Below are 12,391 nucleotides of genomic sequence, written 5' to 3' on the forward strand. Positions count from 1 at the left end.
AGAAAAGTATCTATTTGAAGGTTTTGATTTGAGCATCACTTTGATGCTCAACAGCTAGACACACCAGAATATTTAACAGTGGAATGGTTAAAGTAAATTGCAGAGTCACAGAATATCTCTCGGCCCTGAGGACCCTAGCGCGCGGCAAGTATTTAGGTGAGACCTCAAGTAGAAAATGCAAAATACAGGACGTCTGGTGGCTCAGTGGTTGGGCTCAGGTGGTGATCCAGGGGTCCGGGATCGAGTCCGCATCGCGCTCCCCGCAGGGAGCCTGCTCCTCCCTCTGCCTGTGTCTCTGCCTCTCTCTCTGGGTCTCTCATGAATAAATAAAATATTTTTTTAAAAGATGCAAGAAAGAAGGTGATGGATTTAGGTTTGGGCACTAGGATCCCCCCCCCCTTTCAATTCTATTAGTGTTGTTCTAACTGACTAGTGTGCAGAGGCTGGAAGCGGCGTTTAAAGGAGGCTCAACATTGTCCATTCGATTTAAAAACAGGTATTTCCAGCCAGAGGCCAGCCTTTCAGTCCTGAGATGCAGCGACTGCAGCCGCGAGCGGCCAGCGGGGGCGGCACCGGGGTTCCAGGGGCTTTTGTTGGGGAGCCGGGACCTCCGAGTGCACCTGGACGGGAGCGCAGGCCAGGACCCCTCGCCACGTCCCCGGAGACTACCTCCCGCCCGTGACGCGCACGTCCGCGCGAGCCCAGGCGGCGAGAACCCGGAGGGTGGCCCCGGCCAGACCCGCGGCGCCCCGGCCCGCGCGCAGCCTCCCCGCTCCCCGCCCTCCCGGCGGCCTCCCTCCTCCTCCCACCCTCCTCCTCCCTCCCGCTCCCCGGCCGGGTCGGCCACCGCCCCCCACGCGCACACGGACGCGCACACGGACACACACAGATGTGCACACACGGACGCGCACACACTGACACACAGATGCGCACACACGCAGATGCACTCTCACACGGATGCACACACACAGATGCACACACACAGATGCGCACACACACACACACAGGCGCACGCACACAGACGCACACACAGAGACGCGCGCACTCACACCTCTCCCCCAGCTGGACCCCCAGCACTGCCTTCCCAACCACCATCTCCCCCAAGGATTCGCAATTATTGCAATTTTTGCCCCAGAGGAGCGACCCTAAAGGAGGAGCCTTCTCCGGAAAATCAGTAGGACCCAACCCGGGGGGCCCGGCTTTCGTGGAGGTGGAGGTGGGGACGTCGCCCGAGCATCTCCCGCTCAGCATCTCCGCTCCATCGCCCCAGACGGCGCTGGCCTCGCCCTCGGGGACCCCGAGGCTGCGGAAAGGAGGGGCAGGTCCCTGGAGAAGGAATGATGCAACGTGAGGCCACTAGAGATGGCGACGAGGGTGGCGCCACCTGCACTTAGTGACGCGGAGCGCTATCCATCGTCTGTCCGTCTGTTTCCTGGGGTTTGGGGATCATCTGCCAAGGCCAGGATTCCAAATTTTTAAAAAGATTTATTTATTTATTCATGAAAGACCCAGAGAGAGAGAGAGAGGCAGAGACGCAGGCAGAGGGAGAAGCAGGCTCCACGCAGGGACCCCGACGTGGGACTCGATCCCGGGACCCCGGGGTCACGCCCTGGGCCCAAGGCAGGCGCTCCACCGCCGAGCCCCCGGGGCGCCCCAGGATTTCGGGGTGGAGAGCCCACTTGGCATCCCTCGCTACCCCCAGGAGTATGGGGGAGGCAGGGAAAGGGGCTCAAGTGACAGATCGACGCGCCTTCTCCCCAGGCCGCAGGTCGGGGGCTCCGGGAGGGCGCGCGCTGCGCCAACACCGCTGCCCTGGGGAAGCGCTGGCTCCGGGCAGCCCTCCCGGCTCTCCCTCCGCGCGCCCAGGCTCCGAGAGCGCGCGGCGCGGGTCGTGATTAGTTTTGCACCAACGGTGCGATGGTCCCGCCGCGGAGGCCGCAGGTGTGTGCCTCGGGAAAGGACAGACTCGAGCTCTCGGCACGAAGGTGCGGCCCGTGGAGCTGTGCGCTCGCCCGAGAGCTCTCCCACCTGGCCGGACGGGAAAGTCGTTACAGATAAAAGGAACCGGGATGGAAACCCAGAAGTCGGTTCCCCAGATACGCCTGCGCCCGCGCGCACCTGCAGCCCCCGCGCGTTTTGCCGGGCGCTCGCGGACGGTGCATCGGACCCCTCGGGGCTCCCTGGCCGACCCCTCGTTTCCAGGCCGAGGCGGGAAGCCGAGCGCATCCCCGCGCTCTGCAGAGGCCGGGTCCAGCCCCCGAAGCCGCACGGTCCCCGCTGCAGCCCCGCGCCCGGCCCGCGGTACCGAGGCCCTGACCTCGCGCGGACCTCGTCGCCCCCTTGAGCTCCCCTGACCTGCCGTTGAACCCGCTAATCCGCCGAACCTCGCCCCGCGGGCTCCTCGGGCAGCCGCGCGCTAATTCCCACTGACCCCGCGCCCCCCCACCCCCACCCCCACCCCTGCACTGCGGCCTCCAGGCCGGCCCGCTGCAGCCCACCTGCGTGCCCGGCCCGCGCTGCACTCCCCCTCCTTTCTCCTGGGCTTGATTCGTTTGAGAATCCTCTCTGTGTCTCATGAATAAATACATAAAATCTTTTTTAAAAAAGAATCCTGGGCAGCCCGGGTGGCTCAGTGGTTTAGTGCCACCTTCCGCCCAGGGTATGCTCCTGGGGTCCCTTGATCAAGTCCCCTGTCGGGCTCCTGCTTGGAGCCTGCTCCTCCCTCTGCCTGGGTCTCTGCCTCTCTCTGTGTGTCTCTCATGAATAAATAAATAAAATCTTAAAAAAAATCCTATCACACCCACAGAGATCCGAATTTTAGGTGACACACTGACGTGGTGAGGCTATGGGGAAGGGGACTCTCCAGGGTCACCCGGGGCGCAGGCGGGCGAGGGCAGCAGGGAGGGCAGAGGACAGGTGGCTTCGGTCCTGCTTTTCCGTGCGGTCACGGATGTCTGAGATGGGGCAAGAATTCGGGGCTTCCAGGATGCGGCTGAGGCTCTGGAGAGACACCTGCTTGTCATTTTATAACCCTTTGTCCCAGTTAGAGGGTTGGTTTTTTTTTTTCTCAGACGAATGTTGTCCTTCTTTAAAAAAAAAAAAACTGTTTAAAAGTTAATGAAATTGGTGCACAACAAACATCTGTGAACAAAAACCCCACCCCGCACACCCAAGGCAGGGGATTGCATGTCTGTTTGGGGGCTTTTGTTTGTATGTTTGTTTTACTTTGTTTTATTTTGTTTTGTCTTAGCCAACTCAACAAGAGAAATATGTGTTCCCCTTCTGGGATTTTCCTTTATTACAGAACCACTGAGGCTACAGGAGAGCACCTCTTCAACAGGAGTTATTTTCAGAGGCCAGTTTCTAGTCCCCAAAGCAAACCTGCGCTTAGTCACTGACTGGTCTGTGCATCTCTGCAAACTGCCCAGCAGGTGGGCGGGACCTTCTAGATCAACTTCAGAGATGCCCTGCCATGACTCCCCTTTGAACTTCACTATCCAAGGGAAGGTTAGCTGTCTCCAATAAAATAGGCTTCCTGACTGTGGGGATTTAGGTCTGTTTGGCTCAAAAATGTCCTGTAATGTCCGGCCTCCTGTCCAGAAATAGTAATAGCTCAATAAACATTTGTCAGAGGAGGGATATTCCAAAGAGTGTGCAGCAGCTTCTAGAGTATGGTTCCCAGTGGTTATAAATTCTTAGCAACATTTGGGCGGGCGTGGGTAATAGGACAGGTGCCCTAAGGGACTATCTGGAGGGGGCCTTGGCTAGTGGTCAGGGTGTTCCCAAGATTGCAACAAAGGCTCAGCAGTCGCCCAACATAGGCTACAATGCAGCTCCTTGCCCTTCCACTTTTTTTTTATTTAAGATTTTATTTATCCAGTCATAAGACACAGAGAGAGAGGCAGAGACACAGGCAGAGGGAGAAGCAGGCTCCATGCAGGGAGCCCGATGTGGGACTCAATCCTGGGACTCCAGGATCATGCCCTGAGTCAGAGGCAGGCACTCAACCGCTGAGCCACCCAGGCGTCCCTGCCCTTCCACTTCTGAAGTCAGGAGCTGGAGAATACTTCCAGGGCCACCTGATGCTCATCCCCAGTTAACTCCCTTTTTGTGTGGCAGCCGGTGCCAGGCGATGCTGGTGGAGGGACCTGCCTGACCCAGAGAGCAAGTAAGCTTGGGAGGGGGGTGGGCGGAGAGGTAGAGGAGTCCCCAGAGCCAGGGAACTGCTAAGGGGTGCTACACATCATGCCTCTGCAGCTTCCCTTTCCCCAACTTAGCTGTGATGCTGATGGCAAATGATCCTTCTTGGGACAAGGTCCAAGACGAGTGGGTTCCCGTGCTGGGGACTTGGGACCGACCCGGATGGTTGGTGACCGTGAATGTGCAGTGCGGCAGCAGGCACAGCAGAGACAAAAAGAACCGTGTCTCTGGGGCAAGTCACTACAGGCAAGCTCTCAGGCACAAAGTAGGGGAGGGACAAAGGAGCAGCTGTCCTTGATGGAGACGTCAAAACAAAACTCCTAGGGGACCTGGGTGGCTGAGACGGTTGGGTCTCTGGCTTCAGCTCAGGTCAGGATCCCAGGATCTGGGATCCAGCCCCAAGTCGGGCTCTCTGCTTGGCGAGGAGCCCGCTTCTCCTTCTGCCTGCGGATCCCCCTGTTTGCCTCTCTCTCTTTCTCTCTCTCCTCCCCCACCCCCGTCAAATTAAAAAACAAAACAAAACAACATGCCTCTTCAAACCTGTTCTAGCAACATTAAAAAAAAAATTGTTTCACTAGATTGATTTGAATTGAACCCCACACATCCAAAGGTGTAAAAGGATATAAAAGCCACCATTGGTGGCCTCCAGACTGCTCCGCAAAGAGCCCAAGGAGCCACTCCTGGTCTGTCCGCACCAGGCCTGGTGGGAAATGCGGGAAGTGGGGGGGGGGCAGGACACTGCCTGTGGGGAACCCCCTGCCTCTAGGCCAGACTCAGATCCCTCTGGGGCTCCCTTTACCGTTCCTTCCTTCCTGGGCTGAGCCACCGGGGCTGGCTGGGGTTCTCCACCAGGAAAGGGGAGAATCTAGTTTGACGGCAGAGGCAAGGGTAGCACTTTCAACACCAAGAGCTCAGCAGTGTCCCTGCGGCTGGATAACTGAAAGCAGGGTTCTGGTCGGGGGCCACACCGCCCACTGTCTTCTCTGAGCTCAATGTTTGCTTTTGAGAAACGTGAGGTTGGCTGAAAACCACAGCTTTGCTATCCAGGGGCCCTGGCAGCGAGACGGTTTCTCTGGCATCCCCATCCTGACTCTACCTAGGCGGCTGGGGTTGAAGACCTAGAATCTGGGCTCCCAGCCCCCAGGTCAGACCACCTCCCCCTCCCTTTAGGCACGGCTAACCACTTTGTTCTTTTACCCATCCGGGAGGAAGAGAAAGCGGGTCCAACTTGTGCTACCTGTGAGCTCTGGCTCTACGCCCTAAATGATGAAAGCTTACATTTGTCTTCCTCCGGCATCGGCACCCGCTGAGTGCCAGGTACCAGATCAAGTGCTCTACACAGATTAACTCACCCTCATAACGACTGCAGGAGTTTGGCAGTAACATGATCCCTATTTAATGGATGAGGACACTGAGGGACAGAAGTTAAACTGTCAGCAACTAGGTAGCGGTAGAACCAGGATTCCAGGGACGCCTGGGTGGCTCAGTGGTTGAGCTTCTGCCTTTGGCTCAGGTCGTGATCCTGGGGTCCCCGCTTCTCCCTCTCCCTACGTCTCTGCTTCTCCCTGTGTGTCTCTTATGAATAAATAAATAAAATCTTAAAAAAAGGAACCAGGATTCTGACCCAACCTAGTCAAGAGTCAAGGCTCTGAATCTTTACTACAGAGCCTAGAATTCCTACAAGTCTCTCAGTCCAGCTGTCCCCTCTCACTGGGCAGGAGTGAAAGGAGGCTTGGAAGGTGACCCATCAGCCAGTGTATGGCCCATCGTGAGCCTCGCCGTGCTTCTCCAGCTGCTCTTCTGAGCTGCCAGTGGAACACCCCCAGCTAGGGGTGGACCCACACTCTCACAGGCAAGGTGGGAACCATCCAAATGTCTACCAATAATGAATGGGTGAGCACAGGTGGGATAACCATACAGGGGGATGTTCCTCAGCCCTAAAAGGAGTAAAGCACTCATACATGCTACAGCGTGAATGAACCTTGAAACATTATGCTAAGCGAAAGAAGCCAGATATAAAGGTCAGTTATTATATGATTCCACTTATATGAAAAGTCTAGAATAGGCAAATGCATAGACACAAAGTAGATGGGTGGCTGCTTAGGGCTGGGGGGGGCGGTGTGGGCAGCTGGAGTGCCGGCTAAAGGGGACAGGTTTCCTTCTGAGGTAATGAAAATGACCTAACATTGGTGACAGTTGCACTGGACATCTGGACATACATTACGCACGTGAGTATTATCTGTGAAAATACTAAAAACTATTGAAGCGCAGTGTGTGAGTCGGGTACGTAGGCCGTATCTCAGGGAAGCCCACACCCGAACAGGAACAAAGCCGCACACAGTAAAGCCAGCCGCAGGCGACTCAGCTTCTGCTCCTTGGAGTCTGACACCCCGGGGCTCTTCTGGTCTCCGGAGAGGCCACAGCCGCCCTGGAAGGGGCCCACCGGCTGCTGTGCTGGGAGCCGCCCGAGTCCCGAGACAGTCTGGGGAAGCCCCGTTCTCAGAGCGAAGTGAGAGACAAAGGAAGGGGTTTTTGCCGTGGCAGTGCCCTCATCCCGCACCTGGGTTGAAGCCACACAACCTAGGGATGTGACCTCGGTCTGGTCCATTTCCTTCTCTGCAGAAGGGAGCAACCCAGTCCCACCCTAAGGGGTGTCGTGTCCGATTGATGACAGTGTCCGCGTTGCACAGTTTGGGGCACTTCGCCCTGTATCTCTTGCTAGATTGATTTAGAGAATGATCCAGATAAAATCAGAGTGTGGCGGGAGTGAGTGAATTTTGTTTATTAAGAAAGAAGGAAATTTTTTAGAAGATTTTCTCAAGTCTCAAGTGTTCTCATGCGTTTAAATTCCTCACCCAGCTGGGATGGTAATTTCCTAAGAAACACAAGTAAGCATGGGTGCTTCAGCCCCTTCGAGGAGAAGGCTGATGGAAAGTGGGGAATTTGGGAGCCACGGAGGGGAAGAGGAGGGAGAGGGGAGGGAGAGAAACGCCGGGAAGGGAGGAAGACTAGAGAACCGGAAGGAGAAAGGAAGCAGGAGGATGAAGTAGCAAACCATCAGAGAAGGGGCAAGGAAGGAAATTCAGAGTATCCCAGGGAAGAGGAACAGGACGCCAAGGAAGCTTGGGGTGATCTGTCTAGAGAAAGCAGATGAGAAGATCAGCAATCAGGAGTCCCCCACCCCGCCAAGCCCCTGCCCCAGACCCTGGGGACACCCACTCTGCTCCACTGGCTGAGTCTACGTCCAGCGGCTGGCCGGCCAGTCGCCTCCGCTCTTGCCCTTAGGTGGCCTCTCAACAGAGTCCTGTGGGTGGGGGAGCTTTCCAGATCAGATTGGACACCTGCATGTTGGGCCCAGTTGTTCACCCTCTCTGATCCTCCTACCCCCAGACTGCCCCTACCTCCCAGACCTCTGCTGACTTCCCTCCTCCCCCACCCACCCTAAGTCCTGAATGAAATAACCCTTTCTCATTCCCAGGATTACTGCATACTGACCACCCGAGACCTTGGCTCCTGGCTTTCATCCAGCAATGCCTGCTTCCACCCCCCCCCCCCCCCCCCCCCCGCCCTAGCCCAATGCAAGGGTTCCCAGCCAGGTTTTCCCTGGAAGCCCTTGAAATATCACGAATCCACTGGGGACCTGATCTGAAGTCATTGGACCTGAATTGAAGCCATTTGGTCAGCAGCCCAGCACTAGTGATTTTTTTCTAAGTGATTTAATACATGGGAAGTCAAGAAATCCTTGGCCTCCTCCCTTTAAGCCTTCCTGGTGCTGGTCCAACGCCAGAGTCCAGGCAGGAGTTGCCTCCTGGTAGCCACTGGGTGGTAAGTACCGGGAGAGGTTATCAACCCTGCCATTGTCACTCCAGTGTGGTCCTCTTTACAAACTGGCCTAGACCCACAGCCTCCCCCCGGGCAGCTCTCCCCATGGGCCTCAGGACCCCCAGGATCAGGATCAAGATCCCCCAGGATCAGGAAAGGCACCAGCAGGTGTACCAGACCTGGCATCCGCAGATCTTGACAGCCCTAGAGCTGTCCCACCGCCTCCCTGGGATTCCTGCCTACACAGAAGAGGGGACAAAGCAAAGCAGGGGGGTGTTGCCTTGAGAGGCAAAGAAATGAGAAATGGGGCAGTAGCTGGCCCTTCCCCACCTCACCCTGCACCAGCCCACCCCAGCGCAGCTAACTTGGGTTCTCTGCTTCCCAGCCCCCCTCCATCTTCCCTCCACCTTGGCACGTATAGGGCCCGGAGGGTCTGCTCGCTGTCACTGACTGAGCCCTGTCTGAGCCTGCAGGCGGCTGGCTATCGAGAGGAACCTCACTCTGCCCCCAGCACCTGTCCCACCAACCCAGGAACACGGCGTCTCACCAGTAGAGTAGCCTCTCCTTGGGCTGCAGCACTGCTACTCTTCTCAGAAATGAACACATTTTATTGTTTTTTTACAAAAATAACAATGTCCATTGTAAAAAAAAACAAAAACAAAAAAACTCCAACAGCACCCCATCTACTTAATTTTTTTTTGACAGGGGAGGGGAGGGAGCGCACAAGCAGGGGAAGCGGCAGGCAGAGGCAGAGGGAGAAGTAGGCTTCCCCCGAGCAGGGAGCCTGATGGCGCTCCATCCATCCCAGGACCCCGGGATCATGACCTGAGCCCAAGGCAGATGCTTAACCCACGGAGTTACCCAGGCGCCCCAGCACCTCATCTACTTTTAAAATGTCAATCCCTTCCTACCAGAGAGTGGGGCCAGGGTCCCTCCCTGATGTTCCGGAGGTCTGGCTCCCAGGCATGTAGGGTGGGGTATAGGCAGGGTCAGGGAAGGAAGAGAAGCCTGGATTTTTTTTTTCTGCCCCCTGGGTCTTGTGCTCCCCAGCTGAATCTGCAAGGAGTGGTCTTCTCCATTCACTCAAACCCCGAGGTCCTTGTCCCAGCAGGAATAGCTGGGGGCCAGAAGAATGCCACCCAGGATCTCCCAGGGACCTCTGTATGGTGCCCCAAAATCCGCAAAAAGAAAGATGGACAGGAGTCCCAGACAAAAAGGGGATGAGACAGGACAGAGATGCCTAGACCTTCCAAGCCTCTAGGCCTCAGGGAAAGGACCAAGGAGAAGCACTGGCCGAGAGAGGGGAGCAGGGAGGTAAAGAGGCTGAGGAATGCAGGGAGGAAGCCAGCTGGGGAAGGCACCGGAAGGGGCTGCAGGCTTGGCCCAGGCACCAGACGGAGCAGGGCTGAGCTGGGTCGGGGGTCCAGGCCTGGAGAGCTGGCCTGACGTGCTTGTCAGAGCACCCTAGGGATACAGAAGGACAAGGAACCAGACACAGGATGGCGCTTCTGACTTTCTAGGATCTGAGCAGCAAAGGGGATGCTGAAGGTTCCAGCCAGAGCCACAGGACCACTGTTTGTGGAGGACTCAGCCGCTTGGGTGCGAAATACAGGGAGCTTCTGGGAGAACCTGGACTCCAACTCCCGCCCAAACACATGCGCATCTTGGCTCCCCTAGAACCCAGGACAGGTGACACACTTCTGATGCTAGAGGGCCTGCTGCCCAGCAGGGTAGGCATGGGGCGGGGGTGCCCAGCTGTCAGAAGGACAGAGGCTCAGGACATCTCACTAGTCTCACGTCTCACTCCTCACTCGTTAGGCTGCTAGAAGGCCTGGTGAAGGTGGATGGGGAGGGCCTAAAGGGTCCCTGGAAAAAGACTGGATCAAGCCCACACCGGGAGAAAAATCGGCAAGAATTGGAGATGGCAGTTAAGCAAGGCGGGAAACAAGGTGAGACTGGAGGGAGGACTTTCCCCAACTCAGGCTGTTTTGGAGAAATCTTCTGGAGACCGAATGCTAAGGAGCATCTGAAGGGAGCTGGGTTGCTGGAGCCCTTTGCTGCCTGGCTGTCTCTCCATTCCTACAGCCGAGGGAGGACCACCCCCACCACCGTGGCCAGGGAGCTCCTTGTGGCAGAGGTCGCCACAGGACACACAGGACACACAGGACAGAGGGCGCCAGCCCAGGACGCGGCAGTTCAATGTAACCAGACCAGCTCATCCTGCGAAGCAGAAGCCCACTGACTCGGTGGGACCAGCAGAGGCCAGGACAGAGCTGGTAACAGGGACGGATCCTGGCTTGAGCTGTGGAGGCTCGGTGGGACCCAGAAAGGGCCAGAGCAACACCTAGGGTCTGCGGCCCTGGAGGACGGCAGGGTCAGAGCCTCTGGGCAAGCAGTTTGGGCCACGGCCCCGCCCCTGCGCACTGGGACTCCCTCTGCTCTCCCCCACATGCGTCCCTCCCACTAAAGTCCCTGAATCGATTTACAGAAAGGGAGCAGGTGTGTAGAGAGACAGGATTTTCCAGATCCCTAGGATCTCGACCCAGCTGAGATGACTGGGAGACTGCCAGTGTAGACTGGCAGTGAGAGCCTAAGACACTGGCCACATAGGCCACCTGTCCCGCTGCAGAGGCAGGAACCCCAGATCTCAGAGAATTCGTACCAGGCGGGTCAACACCAGCGCTCTGCCTGCTGCCCACCCTGGCAGGAGGACCTTCTGGAACCCACGGGCACCCCCAACAAATGAGTGTGTGCAGTCAGCAAAGCCAACCCCACACGGCCCTACGGGAGGGGGGCCCTGCCCAGTACAGACTCCCCAGCTTTCCGCACCCCGGAAGCTCAGGACCCGGGCGGGCGGCAGGTCAGGGCCTCCAGAGAGGATAGGGTGTGGGTGGGAGCCCGCTGGCCCCGCACAGCCCACCTCCTGGGCCAGGCATGGGCTCAGGCTCCGCAGGGCCCGCGGGCACCCTGGCTGGGCTGCAGCCGCTGAGGGAGGAGATCCAGCAGATCCAGCAGATCCAGAACGGCCCCCACATCCACACCCACACCCACACCCACACCCACACGCGTGCACAACGCACACTCTCCGCCTCTGTGTGCAGAAGCCCTGAGCTCCCCCGCTGGCCCCGAGGGGTGCAATCCCAGGGTGGGGGCCCCACCTCCAGGCCTGGGAGCCCAGAGAGCCTGATGCCCTCCGGAAGCCAAATCCCACCCGGAAAAGAGGCAGCGGGAGGGAAAGGAAAAATCGAGGGCGGGAGACAGCGGAAGCACCGGACCTCCCAAGAACTAGCCCTCCTCCCTGCTCCGGGAGAGTCCTGGCCCCTGGGGTTCGCCTCTCCCGCAGGCCCGCCTGGGTCCCCAGGGGTGTGGGTGCCCGTGCGCCCATCGTGGACCTCGGGACAGTTTGCCCCATGGAGAGCGGAGTTGTTGGCCCTGAGAGACGGTGTTTGTGGAACAAAAATGTAAAGGGTGAAAACAAACAAAACAAACAAAACCCGGCAGGGCTCAGCCGGGGCTGTTCCGTTTTTCTTTGAATTGAAATTTGGGCAGCTGCGCCCGAGAAAAGCCAGGCTTGCCCCCCCCACACACACATCACCCAAGGTTGGAGCTGGAGTATTTACTTTCTGCTTCTTGCTTGAATAATAAAGATAAGTCAGCTTGAGAGAGTCGGAGCCAAGAAAGACTGAAGTGCGGAGCGAAGGGGACAGGCTGGATCAGGCGACTGGCCTCCGGGAGTCCAGGCCCCTGTGGGGGTCACCGCGGAGTCTGGGCCCCTCAGATGGGCCGCTTGGGTCCTTCCCACCGGCTAGGTCCTGCAGGGTCGGGTCGCACTGCCCGGGTCCTCCTGCGGCTACAAGCTTCCCTCCTCCCAGGTCCCCAGGTGCCACCAACTGTCACCTCTCCTGTGCGCGCTGCCCGAGCACCTGACAGCCTGGGGCTCCCTGGCCGGAGAAAGTTTCTTTCTTTACTATCCTCCCCCCACTTTCTATCAGAACGGAGCAGCCGTCCTCCTCCCCTGCACCCTTTTCCCTCCCCTCTTCCCACATCTCAAACCTTTCACCGAGGCACTGTTTGTCACCCAATTAAGTAATTGGGGCGTCCAGCCCACCTCGCCTTCTGCCGCGGGCATCTGAGCACGGACACAAACACGGGCACCCTGGGCACGCGCTAAGGCACCGGCTGGCCCGGCCGCGCGCTCCCCGGGTCACCGGGCTGCAGGGGCCACGGGCGCGGCCCCCAGCGCACCCCACCAGCCACTGGCGCCCACACTCTGGGCCCGACAGCCCGGAGCCGGGGAGGGGAGCGAAGTCGGCGGTCCCGGCGCTTTGCGGGGGGGCAGGCCTCGGTGCGGGCGCGCCCGGGGCACCGG

This window comes from Canis lupus, chromosome 11 (assembly GCF_048164855.1).
Source record: "Canis lupus baileyi chromosome 11, mCanLup2.hap1, whole genome shotgun sequence".
NCBI lineage: Eukaryota > Metazoa > Chordata > Mammalia > Carnivora > Canidae > Canis > Canis lupus.